Here is a 22,147-nt window from a genome sequence, read left to right on the forward strand (position 1 = left end):
GTTCTGTATTTAATAAATAAAATAATGTTTTTATATGAATTTGTCAATAGTATATCATAACATCAAAAATTACTTCGTAAAATATGCACCCTGCTGTCGTAATGAAATTGTTTCACAGCAGAACTGTCAAACCGTGCGCCAATAAATTCTCTCATAGAAATTATGTATGGACACATCAAAGGAAAAACAAATTTGTTGTTTTTATTTAATTTAGCAGCATTTTCCTATTTATTCACCTTTTAAACCTTCCCTGGACTTCCACAAATAATTCAAGACCAAAATTAGCCAAATCGGCCCAGCCGTTCTCGAGTTTTAGCGAGACTAACGAACAGCGATTAATTTTTATATATATATAGATAGATTGGTCACAGTTAAACGATATTCAGCAATGTATAGGCGGCTAGATAGGCATGCCTATTTGTAACGAGATAAACCGATTACCCGACATCTGTCTCACTCCCTCCATATTAGGAGTTTATAGCTATTTCGGATTTTTGTCTTCATGAGTATCATTAGAGTAAATAGGTATATTCATTGATTAATAATTAGTATTTTATTTTTATTATAGTTCATTCCGTGTGACCCGTGTTAAGTTTTACTGTGATAAAAAGTTGATGTGTGATTTGTGTTTAAAATAGGTATTGGGTTTTAAAAATATAAGTAAGAGAGAAATTAAATTAGTGTGCCTGTTTCAATAATAAATAAAATAATGATTGTTTCTTTTAATAGACCAGTTATACTTTTACGAGTAATGTTCAAGCATTTTTGAGATATTTGTGTTGGTGAAAAATTATCGTTCGACCGGCCCGTAACCAATGTTATTGTTATCAAAACAAATTACAGCCGAAAAAACCGGCAAAAGAAATGGTAAGTGAATTTATATAATATATGTCAAGTAGATATAATAATATTCTATCTAGAAAAGCTAAAAAGGAGATTATTAAAATTATAATATTAACTATGAAGCCGACAGCGCTGTGCTATTTTGAGGTCATAAGTACAAAAAAAAAATATAATTTGAGTCTTTATACAAAGGTCGTAGACCTGTGATTTGGGTTTAAAGTTCTTTTTCGAATCCACAAACGTTTTAAAAAATTTACTTTATTTAGAGTTTTCAATAAATAAAGGTAGGTATAAATATTTTCATAAACGCATGAAATTTTAGATCTGACAGTAAATGATTGCAGTATGGGTGTTTACCGCTAGATGGCGGTAAAAATGAAAGTATGTGTAATCTTAGAATTAAATAACAAATATTTTATGTTAAATAAACACGCATGCTTAGGCTTTTGAAATAAAATAAGAAAGCAGTTTAAGGTATACTTGTTCCTCGAATAGCACAAACTAAAATATTAGGTTGACCATATGATACGGAAACTACATGCGAAACACAAACAACTATGTAGATGTATGTAGATTGTAGTAGATTTCAAAACCTAGTACTGTCAGACAAGACCGCGGTTCTACTAGTTAGATCTACATTGCTTACCTTGCTAGAAAACCAATGCAAGCCACTGCTACATACCACTTTGATGGATAGCCCTGCAAGGTGTAAACCAAATATTCAATTGTAGTGAAATTTGAATAAATTGATTTTAAAATATTATTCTATCTTTATAAATAACTACAGCAATGTCAAATAGCAGAGCCATGTCTTTGTCAATTAATTTTCATAGCTATTATGGTTCAGCATATAGCTGAAATTATTATTCATCCATCAACGTGCTCCATTCAAAGATAAGTAAAAAAAAAAACATTATTCAAATAGGCTTAAACTAAGCGCTTCTGAATCGTCTTTATAAATATTTCTTTTAAATTACTGAATTTACCATATTATGTTCGTAAAAATTTGAGCTCGCAAGAACATAAAAGAAACTCAACGGCCACTCTTTTCAATCAAATAGAGTATTTTACAGTGGCTGTAATTTACATAATAATAAAATAAAAAAGATGTGGTGTCGTGGGACACCAGGTAGGAACGAAATTCCTTCGGCTAATGTAGAATCGACACAATTTGTAAAAAAAAAATCGTGTTCAATTTTATGTAGGGTTTCTTAATTGACATGACATATATTTTAAATACGTAAAAAAGTGGTGGTGTCGTGGGCCACCAGGTAGGAACGAAGTTCCTTCGGCTAATGTAGAATCGACACAATTTGTAAAAAAAAAATCGTGTTCAATTTTATGTAGGTTTTCTTGATTTTTCTCTTAAATTTTGCAGATTAGTTTTTATTTAAGTATAGGAAAGTATTTAAGAAATTCAGTATTTTAGGAAATAATAAATTAGGTAAAATAAAAAAAATCGTAATCCAAATTACCAATTAAAATAACAAAATATGTCTCTTTATTTTTGTTTGACAACATAGAACACTACTCGCTTGTGTATACGACTGTCGCGCCTGCGCACGTCTCATTTAACGGTTTTATTCCACGGACTTTTTCTTACAGTTTTACTATCACTTTTTTCAGTTCGGTCCCGCAGCAAAATCCCTATCTCCTCCAAGCCTGCCGTAAAGAACTTCGTTCCAAAGAATAATAAATATATTAACACAGTAAGTCATTTTTCAATTAAATTTCGCGCACTGATTGTCCTGAAAGTTGAATAAATATTATTGGAACGAAGTTCCTTACGGCAGGCTTGGAGGGGATAGGGATTTTGCTGCGCGACCGAACTGAAAAAAATGTGATAGTAAAACCGTAAGAAAAAATCAGTGGAAAAAGGTGAGTGGAAAAGTGCGTGGAATAAAACCGTTAAATGAGACGTGCGCAGGCGCGACAGTCGCATACACAAGCGCACGTTTTTTTTTGCAATTTGTGTCGATTCTACATTAGCCGAAGGAACTTCGTTCCTACCTGGTGTCCCACGACACCACATCATTTTTATACTGTGTGTTTACAACAGCTATGACACTAAAATTACGACAGAGAACGTACAGTTTGAAGAATATATTAATAACTGTATTGAAAGTAACCTTGCTTTTCTTCGTTTATAAATAACTTTTATAATATTTAAATATTATATTATAATAAAGAAATATAAAGTCCATTAGAAAGAGAAAGGTATTATACACTACTCGCTTGTGTATACGACTGTCGCGCCTGCGCACGTCTCATTTAACGGTTTTATTCCACGGACTTTTTCTTACGGTTTTACTATCACATTTTTTTCAATTCGGTCCCGCAGCAAAATCCCTATCTCCTCCAAGCCTGCCGTAAGGAATTTCGTCCCAAAAATCTCATTGTTTGTGTAAGGATGCTTCGTATGTACACGAAGGTCGTGATTACTGTAACAATTAGTAATTGCATCCAACAAATACATTTAGGTAACTATAACAGGTCGACCTGGTATCACAAGCAGCAGCCGTTCACAAGTTGACGCATGGACAAGCCATCGTTCCCTTCGCACATATTTGAGGGAAGTAGACGAACCGGCACACGACGCCGACGCAAGCAATGCCATTACGTGAGCATGACAAACCATGTTATAGCATATCTACCCATGATAACTACAAATTACAAAATAAATGCTCAGAAAGTCAAGCCCACAAGTGATTCTATAATACTTAGTCTGGCTATACTGTTACAATTAAAAATAAACAAAATATTACATTTGAATTTGGAATCTGTCATTTTTATATGATTGTTCATTGAGTTTTCTCGTTTTGGCGACAATACATTGTACAATATTTTGCGATATTAAAATGGAGTGGGGTAATAACGAAAACCGAATCGCTGTGATTGCATTACACAAAGTATGTATGAAGCCAAATCCAATTTTTAACTCTCCATACGCTTGGGTATTAGTAAATGTTTGTTTTGTTGTTTGTGACCGAAAACGATATGGCCGTCCACGTGGTGTTCGTAGGAAAAAGGTGGTCAAAGCAGTAAAGGAAAGAATTCGAAGAAATCCTGTCCGAAAGCAAAAAAATATATTGCGGGACATGAAGATCGCGTATTTTAAAAGATGACTTACGACTTGCAGCCTATAAGAAACGTACCTACTGGTCATTTCTTAACTCATAATTTAAAAATGAATAGAGTGGTAAAAACGAAACATCTAGTTACTGTAGCGGTACGCACAGGGAGGTCACAGAATTTTTTTTTTACGGATGAGAATTTTTCTACAATTGAGGAACATTTTAACAAACAAAATGACCGTATTTATGATCAATGCTAAGGAAGCTTCCCAATTATTTGTCGACCGAGTGCAAATGGTTTGGTGGGGTAGTAGCTATGGAGAAGTGACTGAGCCATACTTTTGTGTGAAAAGTATCAAAATATCGCACAAGTGTATCAAGATACCATTCTTGAGAGGGTATTTGTAGTGTACTGACATCTAGTCTTAACAGAGCATGTGTTAAATATTATTGTCACTGTCACGACATCGACAGTGACATTAACCGTGTGACGTTGAGTGCTATATAAGGAATGCAAAGTACAGCGAAAGGCTTGCGCCTCTCTCTCCCCAAGAGAAGGTCGCCTTCGATGTAGGCTTAGAGGGCACCTGCCTAAAGCCAACTGCAGGTGGTGTTTAGTGGGTAGGCACCTAGGTTTTCACGTGAGTCCCACATAACCAACGCAGACGTTGGTATGCATGAGCATTCACCATCTCCCTCCCGTTGTTATCCCGGAGGGTAGCCCTTTCCCTTGTTTGGGCGCAAAAAAAAAGCGAAAGGCCAGTTCTAATCGGCTATTGGTTTCGTGTGTCCGGGTGTAGTACTACATAGTAAAGATTAGTAGTTTCACTCGTGAGCAAACGATGAACATTACAGTATTGAAGCCCCAACACCACGTTCGTATGCACGAGCATTCACCATCTCCCTCTCATCGTTATCCCGGAGGGTAGCCCTTTCCCTTTGTCTGTACGCAAAAAAAAGGGTTTCTGTTAAGCTGATGTTGTATTTAATTTTCTGTTACGGTACATTGGCAGTATTTATAGTAAGTGAGAGATAGCAATTTTACATAAGGATCAACTTTAACTGACGCGTGACGTTTGACGAGTGCGGCTCTAATTAATTTTACTTACTAATGCAAAAAATATTTAAAGCTCATAAGACAGAGAGTGGGCTTTAAGTCGTTGTTTGGTTGTAATAACAAGTCTGTCAATTTGTTTAGCAATGCAGCAACGTCCTTAGCAATTAGCTAACCTACCAACATCTTTTAGTGACCATATCAGTAGGTACCTACTTAAAAATCTATTATGTTTTAAATAAATAGATTCACTAGATGTGTCAAGAATCGTCAAACCTCCTCTACAGGCACTTCAATAGAAGAAATGTTTCTAGGTGTATCTTGTAAATTAGGAATAGACAAAATGAATGAATAAATATGATGAACAGAGGCGGTGTGCAAGGTGCCAGTTCACCCGATACTTACTTTTTTAGCCAAGCTCTGTCATTGTTAGCTGTTTGAGCCAGTAATGAGAGGGTGTTGTGGCTTGTGAGTAGTTGCAAATACAAGCCGTTATGCTAGATTACATTTTTCTACATTGACTTGGGTAACAACCTTATCTAGGCTGTGACAAACCCAGAGTTGTAAGTTGTAACCCAGTTCCAGTGTGACAAGTAAATGACCGCTTATCTAACTTAGGTAGCAACCGGATGTGCTTCATCTTGCTGTGTATCTATTATCTTATTTCAAAACAAAACCTAGTTTACCAAAAAAGTATCACCACACTGTACTGGATCGAATTAAATATAACTACTTCAACAAACATGTGTTGATCGTTGTTAGTACTTTAAATTTTATTATTTACTTTAGGTACATACATATATTTAACACGAGGTTCGTTGAGTTTGAAAAAACTAGATCTAAGAATCTGTCATGTAAGTTAGGTATTGCACGCATTTGGTGGAGATTGTTGAAATAAAGAGCATCGATAAGCATGGCGTCTGTATTATCTGTAGGAGGGCTGGGGATCAGAGAGCATAAGTTTAGGTCTGTCTGCGAGACCAGTGGAGGTACGGCCTAGTAAAATTACCTACTAAGAGATTTTTGCGTTGTATTATAACATTTGTTACATTAATCATTAAATTTGCTAAAGAATCGTATGTGACGGGGGAGGAAGATATTAAGTACAGATACATAATTCCACTTTTGAGTTTTCCTGGCCAAACTTAATCCATAGGTTCTAATTTGTAGTCCAACTTCTAGTTTTTGTGGACTGCTATGAAGACCCCACCTCCCTCCACTTTCTGCGAAATTGTCGAGTGTCGATCTCACCTGAAAACTAAGTATCTGCTGTCAATAAGTTCATAAACAGACTCGTTTAAGTTTGTCTCAGTTACTATTAACTGAGAATAACGTCGGAAAGGGATGATCTTTTATGCGAAGTGGGGGTAAGAAACTCATTGCCACTCTATAAAATCTATCTACAGCTTCATCATTTTACAAATTATTTTAATTTCAATCTGTGTAGTAATAAATTCTAACGGCCTTACAAATAAAATTGGCATAAAATTATACCTGAGCATAAACCAAGAATATGTAAAATGTTTTCAGATAGACATTTTGCCTATGGTTGATTTATTCGGACGTATCACGTTTCCCGCGTTTATTTACAAGGCTGATTGACATTAGGAAAACTACACAATTATCATTATATTGACAATGTTGTCAGCGATGTAGTCAAAATTTTCCATATTCTTAGATTGTTCTCAGGTATAACTTTATATTAAGTTTATTAGTAAGGCCGTAAAAAGTCATGACCTACGCGAGTTAATTAAAATAAATGTAAATTAATTTTAATAAAACTGCATGAGTTATTGAGTACAGTTGAGCACAGCAGATGCATCACTCCACACACCCTGATGACTGAACCCACATGACACATCACATAAATCAAACCATACGGGCAATTACATAAATAAATATCTTTTTTATTTGCTTATCAACCGGCAACATTATGCGTTAAGGTCTAGCGAGAACATTGCTAGTAGAATGTACTAGAGTTATTCTGTTAATGCCATGTCACTTGTCAGCTCATTGATAAGTGAAGTTCAATAATGATCTGTGGATCAAGGGCGCCAAGATTCTAGAAAGTTGCTGATTTCTAAATCTAAATTAAATCATTTTAAAAGAACATTATAGTGACATGAACTAAATAGTAAAAAATATTAGTTTTTTAATGAATATGGAGAATTCGTTCTGTAGCGATGTATAAAGTCAACGTTATATTATAACTACGTTTTCTTAATTTATGACCTACCAGAAATTCGCTTTTAAAAGTACTGGGATTTTTCTTATGTCGTGTTGATAGATTTAGGTATATTGTTCTGGTGATCCTGTTGATTTTGGTTAGTGTTAAACGACAAAGTCATGAAAATATTGTATTGTCTTGATATTTTTTAAAGCGGACGTCTTGATTGACGTGAAGATCACTCTGAAAGATTCCTCGATACAGTTACAGATAGGGTTGCCAACTTTTTTTTACAAGAAATAAAGTATATTCAGGTCTGTGAAGAATATTAAACAGTATTTTAGAAAAATGAACAGTATTTTATTTATTTATTATTTAAAATACATACTTTTTGAACTTCTCGCACAACTTACTAATTTAATCTTGTTTAAAAACTTCATACGCCTCACAATTATAATTAAAATTAAAATAAATGAGGTAATTCACGATCCACGTAAAAAAAGGTTATATGTCCTGAGAATGAGAACGAGAACGCATACACTCGCATGTCTGTCACTGACATTCTTGAATATTTGACATTGACAGATTCGTTCAGAAACTCTAGTGTGATTTGTTTGTGGCTACGCTCAGCTGTGCAGCAGTGAGCGCCCTCTGACGAAATAAAACAAAGTGTGAGCGAGTAAGTATAACACATAATGTGTTTTCATGGTGAAAACAGTATTTTGTATACTTTATTTTTGTTCAACAGTAAAAAGTATAATTTAGTGAAAAACAGTATAATACTGTTGAAAACAGTATAGTTGGCAACCCTAGTTACAGATACTGTTCAAGCTGATTTATAACGGATAACTAAATATAAAAACAAAAGGACCTTATTCGAACAGAATATTATATAAAGTGTTGTGGTGTGGGAACACGTATGATCTAACTAGGTGTCGTACCAACACTATGATACACTGTAGGTGATACAGGGCTAAAGTAGACCTTCTGTGCTTTCATGTAATTAAGTTTTCGTCTAAGGTAATTCAGGTAAGTAAATAAGTATACGATTTGTAGAATAATATAGATATAGCTTTCCAATGGTAATTAAATTATGATTACCAGTTCAGTTCAGTTTTACCAGTGGGAGGTTCCTGTGCACAGGTACCTCAACGGCGCCTATTTCTGCCGTGAAACAGTAATGTGTAAACATTATTGTGTTTCGGTCTGAAGGGCGACGTGACTAGTAAAATTACTGGGCAAATGAGATTTAACATCTTACGTCTCAAGGTAACGACTGCAACTGTAGTGCCGCTCAGAATTTTTGAGGTTTTTCTAGAATGGGTGGCACTGCATTGTTATGGGTAGGCGTATCAATTAACATGTACTGAATGTCCTGCTCGTCTCGCCCCTTACTTTCATAAGAAGTAGTTTCAGGGATTATTGATAAGGTACAAACAAAAGTTTCTTCTTGGTTAACAAATATTAAAAACAATTGACATTGATAAAACTCTGTGTATTTAAAAAATCACCCCCAAAATACAATCGAAAACTTTCTAAAGTCTTGAATAGAAATCAATAATTATAATCAAATATAATATATACTGTTCACTTAGGTTACTTCTTGGTTCACTTTAACGATAACGAACGCTTCTAAGATAACACGGAGTTACGTATTAACGATCTCCTGAATAAGGTTCGGAACCAAATTTTATCACTGAATTAAGGACAAAATTGAGGAGATTAAATAATAATTATAATCTTAAAACACGAGAACGTGCGATGCGAGACGAATTTCATTTATCCGCTGTCAGAGATCGAACGAATGAGACACGACGGGTATAAACCGTAGACAGATATAGCAGCCTAGGCGTAGTAAAAATATTTATAAAGTTTTTTGGTGGTTGATGTCTGATGATGGACTCGTGGCATGAAGCTAGTCTAGTTCAGGAATATTTAATAAATCAACTAACATAATTAGCGCTGTTTTAATCTGAATTGCAAACAGAAAGCTCACCAATAGCAGTTTCATAACTCTGTGAATGAAAAATGTTCCTGGTACGAGTATTACAGAAACTTCTCGAAAATTCTATTGTTTCTTTGTGAGTGAATCTGTGGCGCCAACTATAAAATTGAGTGTACTATTAGTCGTAAATTAATATGTGGTCCAAAAACTTACTCGTAGTTCAACTATTGTATATGAATTAATGTTCCTGGTACGAGTATTACAGAAACTTCTCGAAAATTCTATTGTTTCTTTGTGAGTGAATCTGTGGCGCCAACTATAAAATTGAGTGTACTATTAGTCGTAAATTAATATGTGGTCCAAAAACTTATACGTAGTTCAACTATTGTATATGAATTACGGGAAGTAGCCATTGTAATGAGTGAAGCCAACAGCGGAACAATTATCAAAGTTGTTATGTTATGTTTTTAAAACCTTCTAGAATTAATACACAAATAAAATTTAAAAAACAAAATTTTATGAACGATGCGGGACTCGAACCCACCACCTCCGGCGTTCCGTGCCGGTGCTCTAACCAACTGAGCTAACCGTTCGAGTACCGCTTCGTTATAAAATTCTGTTTGCTTTGTTCAACTCTCAGGTTGTAGCTTCATCTACAGGATCTACTTTACAGTTGATATCCTGCTCAACCCCAATATTTGCATATTAGGAAATTGACTTGAGATGTCGCTCGTGTAAATCTAAACAATATGTTAAATTTTTAAAGTGATAACCCTCACTTCTAGAATTAATACACAAATAAATTTGAAAAACAAAATTTTATGAACGATGCATGACTCGAACAACCACATCCGGCGTTCCGTGCCGGTGCTGAGAGCTGAGAGAGCTAACCAGCTAACTAAAATTTTATTTGTGAATTATCAAAGTTGGCCTCATACGCTATGTGACCGTCTGTTACCTACAATACCTGCTTCGAATACCAATCTATGACTGATGAATGTTGTGACAGTGAAATAGTAATAATTCTCTTTTCATTATTATTAGGTAAAATATTGTTGTACGTTAACTACATCTTTAAGTACTTTGAGTAGTCGTGTAAAATTTCAATTTGTGTGCCTAGTCACAGTGGCTTTTTAAAATTACAAATATTGGGTAACATGTATTATGAATACATGTATAATGTAGATGCGTACTTATTGTGTTTCAAACAGAAAATAATAAGAATAGATCATTTATATTAACTTGATTATTAATATTTATTAATTATGTAACATAAATTATATAAATTATTAATAAGTACCTACTTAGTAGTTAATGATATCACTTAATATGAATATTTAATTTCTTAAGTCTGAATTAAAACAAACTATGTATGTTAAATATTTTAATAATACAACAGATAGGTACCATAATACACTATAAATGCACATAACAGTGATTGATGACTAGAACCGAGCCGACAACAGGACCAATCCTGCTCACAGCCGACTCCACAGCAGCTCCTCAGGACAAATAATTCCAAAACAAATCCATTTCATGTTTTTATCTCTTGCGTCTTCTTGCGCGGGGTTTCAGCGACGCCGGACTCCATTCTAAGCTCGGATCACTAGACGACGGCGGGGTTTCTGGGAACTGAGCGTGGGACGTCCATCTACACGACGCACAGGCTGGCTGGGGAGTTTCTGGAACTGTTTCTGCCGTCGTTCCGTCGTTGTACGAGTCCAGGATATGTTTGTAGGCACATTCCAACGTCTCAGGACGTCGGCCGCGGGCGGCGTTCAGCCGCATGCGTACACAAGCGTTACAGTAGCCGCAGGAGTCGCCGCGGGCCGCGCTCTTGACCATCTCGGCGTGTGACGAGGGTGTACGTCGGGGCTACACTGTGGGACCGCGAGCGAGTCGCTATATTTATGTGGCGCCCGGCTGTCGCTCGCACGCGGCACGCGCCCGCCGCCCGCTGATAACCTCGGCCACATCGATTCTGCTGCCGTCCGCGGCGCCAGTCACTTGAATGTAACTTTGGTTTTAACAGTAAGAGATGCCCTCGCGGCCTCGCCGCTTCAAAACAGTCATGGATCGATCGCTAATATTCTACAATTTGGAAATGTCATATTTTTTTTGAAACGTCACAATTTTTTTTATGGAAATGGAGGACAAACTAGCGTAACTGATGTTAAGAGACACCGACGCCCACATTCTGTTGCAACACCAGAGGAAACACAGGAGCGCTACCGGCTGTTAAGGAAGGTGTACGCGCTTTTTTTTGAAGGTATCCATGTAGTATCGTCCCGGAAAGGAAGCCCATTCCACAGCTTTGTAGCACGTGGAGGAAAGCTCCTTGAAAACAGCACTGTAAAGGACCCCACACATCCAGATGGTGGGGATGATAGCCTAATTTCGTCGTGCGAAGGTGGAATTCGGCGGCAAGAATTAGGTGAAACAGCTCTTTGGAACACTCCCGATGATAAATGCGGTAGAAGATACACAATGAAGCGACGTCTCTACGCAATGCCAAGTGATATATATATTTATATCGACTTAATATCAAAGCGAATTTGAAAACCGAAAACACAGTGGTGAGAGTCAACGGTTCAACTCAATTAGCAATAATATTTAACAAATGCATAGATGAAAAATGAACCCTGAACTCATGAAATACTGCAAAGTTATACCTGTGCTTAAATCGGCCAGCTCTTTTGGGCCTGCTAATTTAAGGCCTATGATAAAAACTTTTGCTTCAGCAGTAAATTATTGAACAATAATCAATTTGGTTTCACTAGGGACTTATCAACGATTAATGCGGATATTAGACTCATTAAACATATCTTTGACGTCTGGGAAGAGTCACAGGATTAATTGGGTATTTTTTGTCCAAAGCATTTGACTGCGTCCACCATGAAAATTTACTCCTAAATTTTCAGGCATTGTCGAGTAAAAGATACAGCCCTAAATCTGTTAATATTTAACCGAAAGAGTTCAGATAGTCGTCGTAAACGGCAATCGATGTTCGGGTAAACCTGTAGGAGTAGATGTTCCACAGGGTACTATTCTCGATCCTTTCTTGTTTCTTGTACATACTCGTATTAACGATTTGACTTTAGTGGGCGATGATAGCCATGAGATTGTATTATTTGCCGATGACACTTCACTTTTTTTTAAATAAAGCGACGTACAGCTATTGGTGCTATATATCAGCTTAGTTTCGTGGTACTTCTGTCAACAATTTAAGCTACGCAGATGACATGGTTCTTCTCAGACTTTCAATCAACGGACTGAGGCGCATGCCCTCAATTAGTGAGCGTTATGCGCTTAACCATGGTTTGAAGTATAATGTGAATAAATCACAGATGATGGTGTTTAAGGCAAGTCGCGGGCCGGATAAGGTTCCTTATGTTTTCTTGAATGGTACACCCGTTGAACGATTGTGGGACAGTTTAAGTATTTGGGTGGGTGGGAACGTGAGTGCGCTACGCTTGCCGTGAGATGCAACATGCTGGCGCGCAGGTTTTCCAAATGTAATAAATAAGTAAAAAAAGATATATGCTTAAACATAAAGTAGATATAGTAAAAATTTAAATATGGTCACAAGGATGTCTCCTTAAAGAGTTTCACTAAGTACACTTAATATTTAAATTTACACTTAGTAGCAAACAAGCAGTTAACAAAATTGAAGATCTTAAATGATAGAAATATAAATATAACATAATGCAATTGTACACGTTTTTACAATTTAGAAGTAATTTCGCGATTTTTAATTTACTTTGTTTGTGCCAGGATTTGTTTTATTCTGAGTTTGTAAGTTTTCGAGGGACACAAAAACATATCTGCATCATTAAATCTTGAGTTTTGGAGAGCAAACATTCTATGTAATACCAGTATTTGTCCTCGTGTTTGAGAGATGAAATTAATTTTTAGAGCGTGTAGCATGGCCTGGTTTATGAATATCTATTAAATGAAGTAGTTCTGAGGATATATTTAATTGGAGGGATATTTAATAGAAAATTTTTATTGTACGAAATTATTGTAGCCTGCTGATTTTCTTGCGCCCGTCTTTCTTAGGTAGCAGGCATTCTTCTTCGAATGGGTGGGAGTTTTTGATTTTCAATAAGTGATTTAATATCTTATTTTGAATAATAATATTTGAATTGGAATTTGTATTAGGCCGCCTGTAACATTCGCATTATAAATAGCCTTTACAGGTTTATAGGTACTGTCAAAGTATTCTTTACATATTTGTAATATGTAGTTGTACTGTAGTTACTTATTAATTATGATCATCAGTCGTAACTCGTAGCATGACAACAAGAGTGTGCTCTCTCGCCACGATTACGAGTGTGCATTCGTTGTATTATATTGTTATCGTCTTTTAATTATGCATGGGTTATCATACATTTTATAATAATTACAATGATTGACAGCTTTCTGCCTCTTATTGGATATTTTATCACTCACATAAAATTATTTATAACGCCATTCATGGTACCTTTCAATAAAGAACAGACCAAATCACATATAACAACTAAAATATTTGTGTTCAAATTTTAACTTCAATAATATTTTTCAAGAAGCGTCTTTCGTAGAAAGCCTTTCTACAAATTATAATAAATCGATATCTTTGTCTAACTGTTTATTTGAGTATTTTGTCAACTATTATTTTACAATATTTTGTTATCTCACGTTATTATTATTTACTTTTATCTTAGAATATGGACACAATTCTAACCCCCTTATTCATAATAGTCTGCTAACTTAAAGAATTGCTAATTTTCATTCTGTCTTCTTCTATTGACCTAAGTCAGAATGAGAAAAAACACTCCTAAGCGGCTGTTTAAAGTTAGCGGACCATTATGAATAAGGGGGTAAGACTTCTATCATATTCTTTATATTGTGGCTTTTGTGGAAAGGTCAGCACAATTGACCCAATGTCAGGTTGAGGTAGGCTACCACCACATTCAATATTATTAAATAAAATGTCAAATTATGACTAACAAAATATATAGTCGCATACAGTTTTCGTATTTTATAAAAATTTCATTCATTTCATTCCCTTCTAAGAGGATTAGATGCTTTTTCAAAACAATAATAATTATCTAAGATATAAATGATGCATTATATTATATTTTATTTGAGATAACGTCAAAAGTGTTCTACATCGATACTAGTAATGTCCAGCTACCAACCTCAATATTATTATTGTGTGATGCACATTCACAAGTACATTACGAGTTACGAGTTACGACGCAATACGGCTATCAATGACAATAATTAACTTGCTAACTCGGACTCATATCTCGTAGAGTGAGTACCGTACTATCATAGTTTATGTATTATACACGTTAAATATCTATCAAGGATAAATTTAGAATATGTGTTGGATAGTTCTAGAATATTCATTCAAAGACTAAGAAGAATCCCTTGACCTTGATCGACCTTGATGTGCGAGATCTCTTGTATGTTACAAGATATTGTATATAATAAAAACAAAAAAGTAACTTGTCCATCTGACGCTGTCCGTATTCAGGAGGACCTTGACAGACTTAATGCATAATGCTGACGTAACTGTACCTGGCATATCAAAAGTGTGCACATAAAGTGTTTTACCAGAAATAAAAATAATATTATCATGACTCATTTTAAGCTCGGCAATCAACAGCTGACGTCAGTTTCTACCATGAAAGATCTGGTTGTTCATTTAGACCGCACACTTACCCTTGGCACCCATATAGACCATATTTTCAATAACTTTCTCCCATGGTGGGCTTCATAACATGTTTATCCAAGCAAGACAAGAGTACTAACACATATCTATATAAGTTCCTCGTGCGTCCCCAACTAGAATACGCAAGCCCGATATGGAATCCTTTTTACTTAAAAAAATAGTCGAGACTGTTCAAGAAAAGTTCTTAAGCATATTAAATTATCGAGTAAAAGGAAACCGAGCCCACTTCAATGATGTTATTGCTCGAATATAACTTTCTTCAGCAATGTCAGCGCCGCACTATTATTTATACAATTAATCATTTACAGAAAAAATCCTAACCTAACATAAACCCGTAAAACTGTTTGGACAGTTTGTCTGTAGGATCAAGTCTCATGTAATACATTAATGCTTAGGTAGATATATGAACATTGATTTTATACATGTGTAATTAACAAATATTGATAACAATATACTAAAAAAATATACAAATATCTAATTTTTTATTAATTTAAGTGTTGTTGTTAATAAAGCGCCTAAAAAAGTATAACTCCAAAAAATTTAATTAACTACATAAACTAAACCTATCTATATATCACAGAAGGATTGGTGAGCGAGCAGGTTCCCTGATCTCTTCCAGAGGAACATAGCGGCCTCGTGTCAACAATGAATATATTTCCAAGTCCTTATCGCTTATCTGCACGCACATAGTGATACAACAAGAGAATCTCCCTGTCACGCCGTTTTTATCTAAAACAGCATGTTTCGGCTTCCATATCTCGCCATTTTAAATATAGTAAAGACAAAACAAAGCTATCATGCCGTAAATAGTAGCTAACTACTTAAGTATGTTTAATTAAATGAGATATCAATAAGTTGTAAATAGTTTACAACACGATCGTAGTAAATAATAATCGGAAAGTAATAATTTTTTTATGATGTTTAATTAATATGAATAGTACAACTTTATATCTAAACACTTTGGTGTTTGTTACGCTACAAGTGGGCGTTTTATATTAATGAACTTTCTACTCTTTGCGTCGTCTGCTGTCGTCTGCGGACAAAGTTCTCATTGACAAAAATTAATTATCCCTACTCTAAGTTAACTAGCAGTTAGCACTTACTATGGTTATGTCCTGTGGTTCTGTCGGTTCATGTATATTAGTTTCTTTCAGAATATTGTTTTACAAACCTGTAGAATCGTTTTTCTCTTTTTTTTAAACTTATTATAAATAATCTCTTGAAATTCAGAAATCGACAAACAATAGAAAACAGAAATTTAAAACAGGAGGACCACAGATATGAAGGCATGTTTTCTACGTGCTGATTGAACGCTATCACTGCCTCTTCGGAATTGGAAAAAGTGAAACCTCTCATCAAATCTTTGATTTTGGGGAAAACACATAAATCATAGGGTGCTAGGTCGGGGCTATGTGCAGGATGGGTGACGAGTAGTACTTTTTCGGAAGCTAAAAATGACTTACTTTTGTTTAAACGCGGGTTTTTGGTCGTCTTTCGCGATTTTTTTAACACCCTGGGTAAACAAATGGTAGAATACCACTCGGTATTAACACTCTTTTGATCTTCGAGTGGAATTGTGCAGATGGGACCCGTAGCTGAGACAAAAAAAGTGCGATCATTTTTTTACCAGCGTTTCTCGCCTGCCTCACTTTTGTTAGCCTGTTCTCATTTTCAAACACCCATTCACAAGATTCCAAGATTTTTTCGGGTTCAAAACAATAGATCCACATTCCGTCTCCTGAGACAATGTCATAAACAGCATTAGAATGTCCGTGGTCGTACTTCATTAGCATCTGTGAGCACCATTCCACGCGAGCCCGCTTCTGCTCCGCTGTCAGTTCATGAGGGCTCCAACGACAACAAAGTTTCCGAACATTCAAACAAAAGTGTAAAAGTTTCTGAATTTGGCTCATACCAATTCCCAATAGTCCTCGAATTGTCTCATAGGTAATCCACGAGTTTTCATTGACGGCAGTTGAAGACCGCCCTTCACGAAATTTGTCATGTCAAGAAACCCGACCTCTCTCAAATTCAGCAAACCATCGCCTCACGGTGCTCAAGCAAGGTGCTTCTCTCCCAAAAGTATTTTGAAGACGAGCGGTAAATATTTCTTATATTACCTGAAAATGTTCGGGAAAAGTAGAGCTCGTGAGAAGAAAATACAAGAAACTCGACGGCTACTCTTTTCAATCAAATAGAGTATTTTACAATGGATGTAATATACAAAACAAATTACTCGTAGCTTGTACGGTGCTGCATTCAATATATGAATCGTATTCAAAGTTAAAAGCGTTATAAACAATATTCATAAAGTAAAATAAAGAATAAACTATATAAATATAAATTATCCTATATTGTATGCATCAATCTTTAGAGCTTGAATTCATTGTTTGTGTAAGGATACTTCGTGAACATACCTTTTAAATTTCGTAAAACATTTATTTTTCATTACTTATACTCTGAAAGTAATGTTGTTTTGATCTGATTATTGGGTGGAAAATGCTGCTTCCCTCCATAGAGAAGGAAAAACTCATACAAATTACTTCCCACCTAAGGGCCGGATGAACTTAAAAAATAGAACTGCTGTGAAGAGTTTGTATGTAAAAAAAGAACTAATTAAAAAAAAAATCTGCGGCCATGTGACTTTCTAAACAGCCCGTGTGAACTTAGCGCAAACTTCTTTGAGCGGAAGAAACTGCAAAAATTACGCGGTAAGTTCCATATTTGAAATTTAAAAAGTCGACATAAATTGGCGGGATACTAATCTGTGCTTTGATAAACAACTAGTTTTATTTTCCTCATATTCGAAATGAAAAGTAGAGTGTCTAACTCGGGTAAAAGTATCAATTCCTACTCGGACTATAGCCGACCTCGCTGCGCTCGGGCGTCTAAATACCTCGGGAATTGATTTTTTCGACCCTCGGTTAACAATCTACTTTTCTGGGTTGCATATCATATACATTGCCCAATAATAGACTTACTAACTCATATCGCGGAACAAACGTGGGTGTGATCCAGATAGCCCAAGTGGTGTTCTACCCCTGGATATTACACTATTTACTGGTCCACCTGTCTATCTAAACACATTGCGTGAATCGAATGTATCTTAATTGGGAAAAAATTTTGACAGTAATCAATATCTGCTAACAAAACGATTGATAGCGACAGCCACTGGCTACCTTCTTAATTTCATAATATAGTTTAAATCGCGCCATCCTGTTTACCTCATTTCAACGTAAGTTTGGTGCAGGCAACATTTCTTTCGGTTCTGAACAATTTATATATATATTGCTTCTGCTAATCACAGTGACAAATATAAGTTCTTCTTCTAAGGAAGTCAGAATGGGTGTAACTTGCTGAATGAATTGATTTATTGTAGGGTTGGGAACCTTACTGGTAAGTTCACGAGCTAAGACGCAATCATTAGGTCAACGACTCAGCGTACTGTATTATCTTAATCACAGTTTATAAAAAACAACGACGAATATTTTTAAACCATTTATTGATAATTTTACAAGCACTGAGACGTTAGATACATTATTGTTTTCAATTTTTATATAAATTGGAGACTGCGCGTGTGTGTGAACTTCTACTGACAGTAACATAATATTATGATGACTTGTGAAATATCTCATGTTTCTTGATAGTCATGATAAAACGATAAAATTTTTAAATAATTATGCTCCCCATTAATGTTATTGCTGTGTATCATAAGATGATCTATTTATCTATGTCCTCCGTTGAGTCGACTGTTCAATACCAATATATGTTTCACCAGTGAGAGGGGCCTTTGCACTGGATGCCGGCTAGATGATGGGTAGGTACGGCAACGGCGCCTATTTCAGCCGTGAAGCAGTAATGTGTAAGTATTACTGTGTTTTGGTCTGAATGGTGCCGTGAGCTAGTGAAATTACTGGGCAAATGAGACTTAACATCTTACGTCTCAAGGTGACGAGCGCAATTAGTGTAGTGTAATAGTGCCGCTCAGAAGTTTTGGGTGTTTCAAGAATCCTGAGCGGCATTGCATGGTAATGAATATATACTGTTCATTGTCAGTACATTTATGAAAATTTCGTATACGTTCACAAAAATCGTCACCTTTTTGCTCTTAATAGTGATTTTCATTATTATAACACTAGAAATAAGGTATTGCTTGTAAGTAATTCTAGTAGGCTTCATAAGATACATAATAGCTTTAAGGGTAAATGTATACACTTTTATAATAAAGTCCCAGCCACTGTTCAGGCATTATCTATAAATAAATTTAAATGTTTTATAAAAAATGGCTCTGTCGTAAATCCTATTACTCCGCAGCTGGATATCTAAATGATCGGACAGCATGGGACTAGATTGTGGTTATTTTATAGCGATAGAAATGACTGTACAATATTGTATATTTTTATTGAAAAGAGCGCAAAAAAAGAATGCTAGGAGAGTTTCTTGCGCCGCTTCTTCACTCTCAGAGCGCCATTTGTTTCCGAAGCGGTAGTAGTATCTAGTATATTAGAAATGACATCAAAAAGAATTATTCTAAAGGAAACAATTTTGAGAAAATAAATACCTTTTATGCCTTATGCCTTTTAATAGGCCGGGCGTATGAATTACCATCAGCTGAACGTCCTGCTCGACTCGTCCCTTACTGACATATCAGTCAATCAGTAATATGTCGTAGGTCGCCTATACAGTATTATGTTCTATGTAAATGGCAGAAACATTAATTGAAATATGACGTTATTGACCACCAACAACAATGCCAATATGTTGACAGATTGTTACAGAAGAATCCCTGTTACTCGACCTTTAAAATATAGGATATATTTTTAACCGACTTCAAAAATGGAGGAGATTCTCAATTCGTCGGTTTTTTTATGTTTAGGACCTCAGAACTTTCGACTGGGTGAACTGATTTTGATACTTCTTTTTTTATTTGAAAGCTGGTGCGTCCCATTGCAATTTTTTTCTTTTAATTTTATTTTAATATTTTTAAATAAACTTAATTCATTCCAGCTAATAATAGGCTTCCACATGTACAGATGGTCCAGATCTGGCAGTGATATCCATGAGAAAATCGTAAAAGTCTTAAATTTGCTACAAGTATGTGCGCGACAAATGGACGAATTTATCAATATTGCGCCAACCGATTTCGTTGATTATTTTTTAATGGAAAGGATATACTTCAAATGTAGCTTGATGAGAGTTTGTTCGGTTCTGATTATTTGATCCATGACAAAGTCACGGAACTCTACAATAATTCTTAGTAGCAAATTAACGATACTCGGCCGAATTTTTAATATGCTATCCGGATCGTCGTTATGGTCAAGTTATTTTCGTATACGATGGTCAATGGAACTCCTTAACAACTAACTTACTCTGTAAATAATCTGTGTTCATTCCTGCATTGCAAAATTTAGCAGGTCTACACATATTTGGACAAATTATTAGTTGATATACTCCAGATTCACTAAAAACAAAAAATAAAATGAACAAAAAAGCAACCGACTTCAAAAAAAAACTATTCCAAAACAATAGATATAATATGCACTAAAAAGTAAAAATAAAAATAACTGCGTATTTTTATACAATCTAATCAATCTAATTCTAGTTACAATTGTTGTTATTTTTAGAGACGGTGTCAGCCAAGGCAGGTTTGTAACTACCTAAGTCTAGCCATAAAATATACTGAAACAAAGAAAAAAGAATATCTATTGCAAATAACATTTATTACTTTTACAGTGTCTTAGTTTCATACATAAATATAAAACAATTTAAAATATAAAAAGCTTATTCCAAGTGGTCTCCATTGGCTGCAATACAGTCCTTTAAACGTTGCAGCCAGTTATCAATAGAAGCACGCACTCTTTCCATGGGAAAATTCTTCACTGCCAGTCGTACGGATTGGTTTAGGGACTCCAAATTATCATGGCGTTTAGAGCAAGCTGACTCTCTAAGACTGACCATAAATAATTATCCAGTGCATTAAGATCGGGACTAGATGACGGCCCGTCTTCAGCTCAAATGATGTCCGAAACATTCGTTTCTAACCAAGACTACGTAGACCGAGCTTTATGAACCGGCGCAGAGTCGTGCTGGGAGGACCATTCTTGGTTAATTAACACGGTTTAGTTAAGGGGCTTCACTACCTTCTCAAGAATGGTATCTTTATGCACTTTTTTACAAACGTATAGCTAAGTCACTCCGTCATAGCTCATACCCCACAAAACCATCACTGAAGGCGTATAGTGCCCACGTTGCACTCTGTCGACTAATTGGGAAGCTCCCTTAGAGCTTTGAACATAAATAAGGTCATTTTGTTTGTTAAAATGTTTCTCGATTCTAAAAAAAATCTCATCCGTAAACAATTTTTTTCTGTGACCTCCCTTTGTGTACCGCTTCAGTAGTTGTTTCAATTTACCACCCTATTCTTTTTTAAATTATCAGTTAAGAAATGACCAGTACGTCTCTTATAGGCTGAAACTCCAAAGTCATCGTTTGCTTTCGGATAGGACTTTTTCGAATTCTTTCCCTTACTACTTTCACCACCTTTTTCGTACGAATTCTACGTGGCCAGATACGCAAACACTTTACTAATACCAAGCGTATGGAGAGTTTTAAAAATTGCATTTGGCTCCATCCCTACTTTGTGTAATTCAATTCAAATTCAAATATTTTTATTCAAAATAGGATGTGACATCACTTAATGAAAGTCAAATACTACCACCCATTCCAAAACGAATGCCTCAGACCTGAGAAGAACGGGCACACCAAACTCAGCGGGATTTTTTTTTCATCGAAAAAATATGTTTACAAAGTAATATTGTTCAATTAAACTTATTATTTAATAGCCTGAGGGCGGTCGCTCCACTCCCAATCTGTGGTATCATTAAGAAAGTCGTTTATGTTTTAGTAACCTTTACCACACAAACAGTTTTTTAACAATTCTTTTGAATAACGTAATACTTTTGTTTTGAACATTTTCTGGGATCTTGTAAAAGCATATACATCGCCCCACAAAAGACTTACTAACTCGACTTAGCTGAGTAGTGGGCGTTATAAGTTTATGTCTGTTCCTGGTGTTGACATTATGGTTATGACATTTTGTAGCAATTTCACTTATGTGCCTATGAACAAACATTACATTACAAAGAATATGTTGAGAAGCAACAGTCAAGATGTAAGTTTCTTTGAATTTTGCTCTCAATTATTCTTTATGACCTAGGTTATAAATAGCGCGAATAGCCCTCTTCTGCAGCACAAATATTGTATTATTATCGGCAGCGTTGCCCCATAGCAATATACCATAGGACATTATACTTTTTTTATGGAATAGGAGGACAAACGATCGTAC

Source organism: Leptidea sinapis, chromosome 20, assembly GCF_905404315.1.
Source record: "Leptidea sinapis chromosome 20, ilLepSina1.1, whole genome shotgun sequence".
Taxonomy (NCBI): Eukaryota; Metazoa; Arthropoda; class Insecta; order Lepidoptera; family Pieridae; genus Leptidea; species Leptidea sinapis.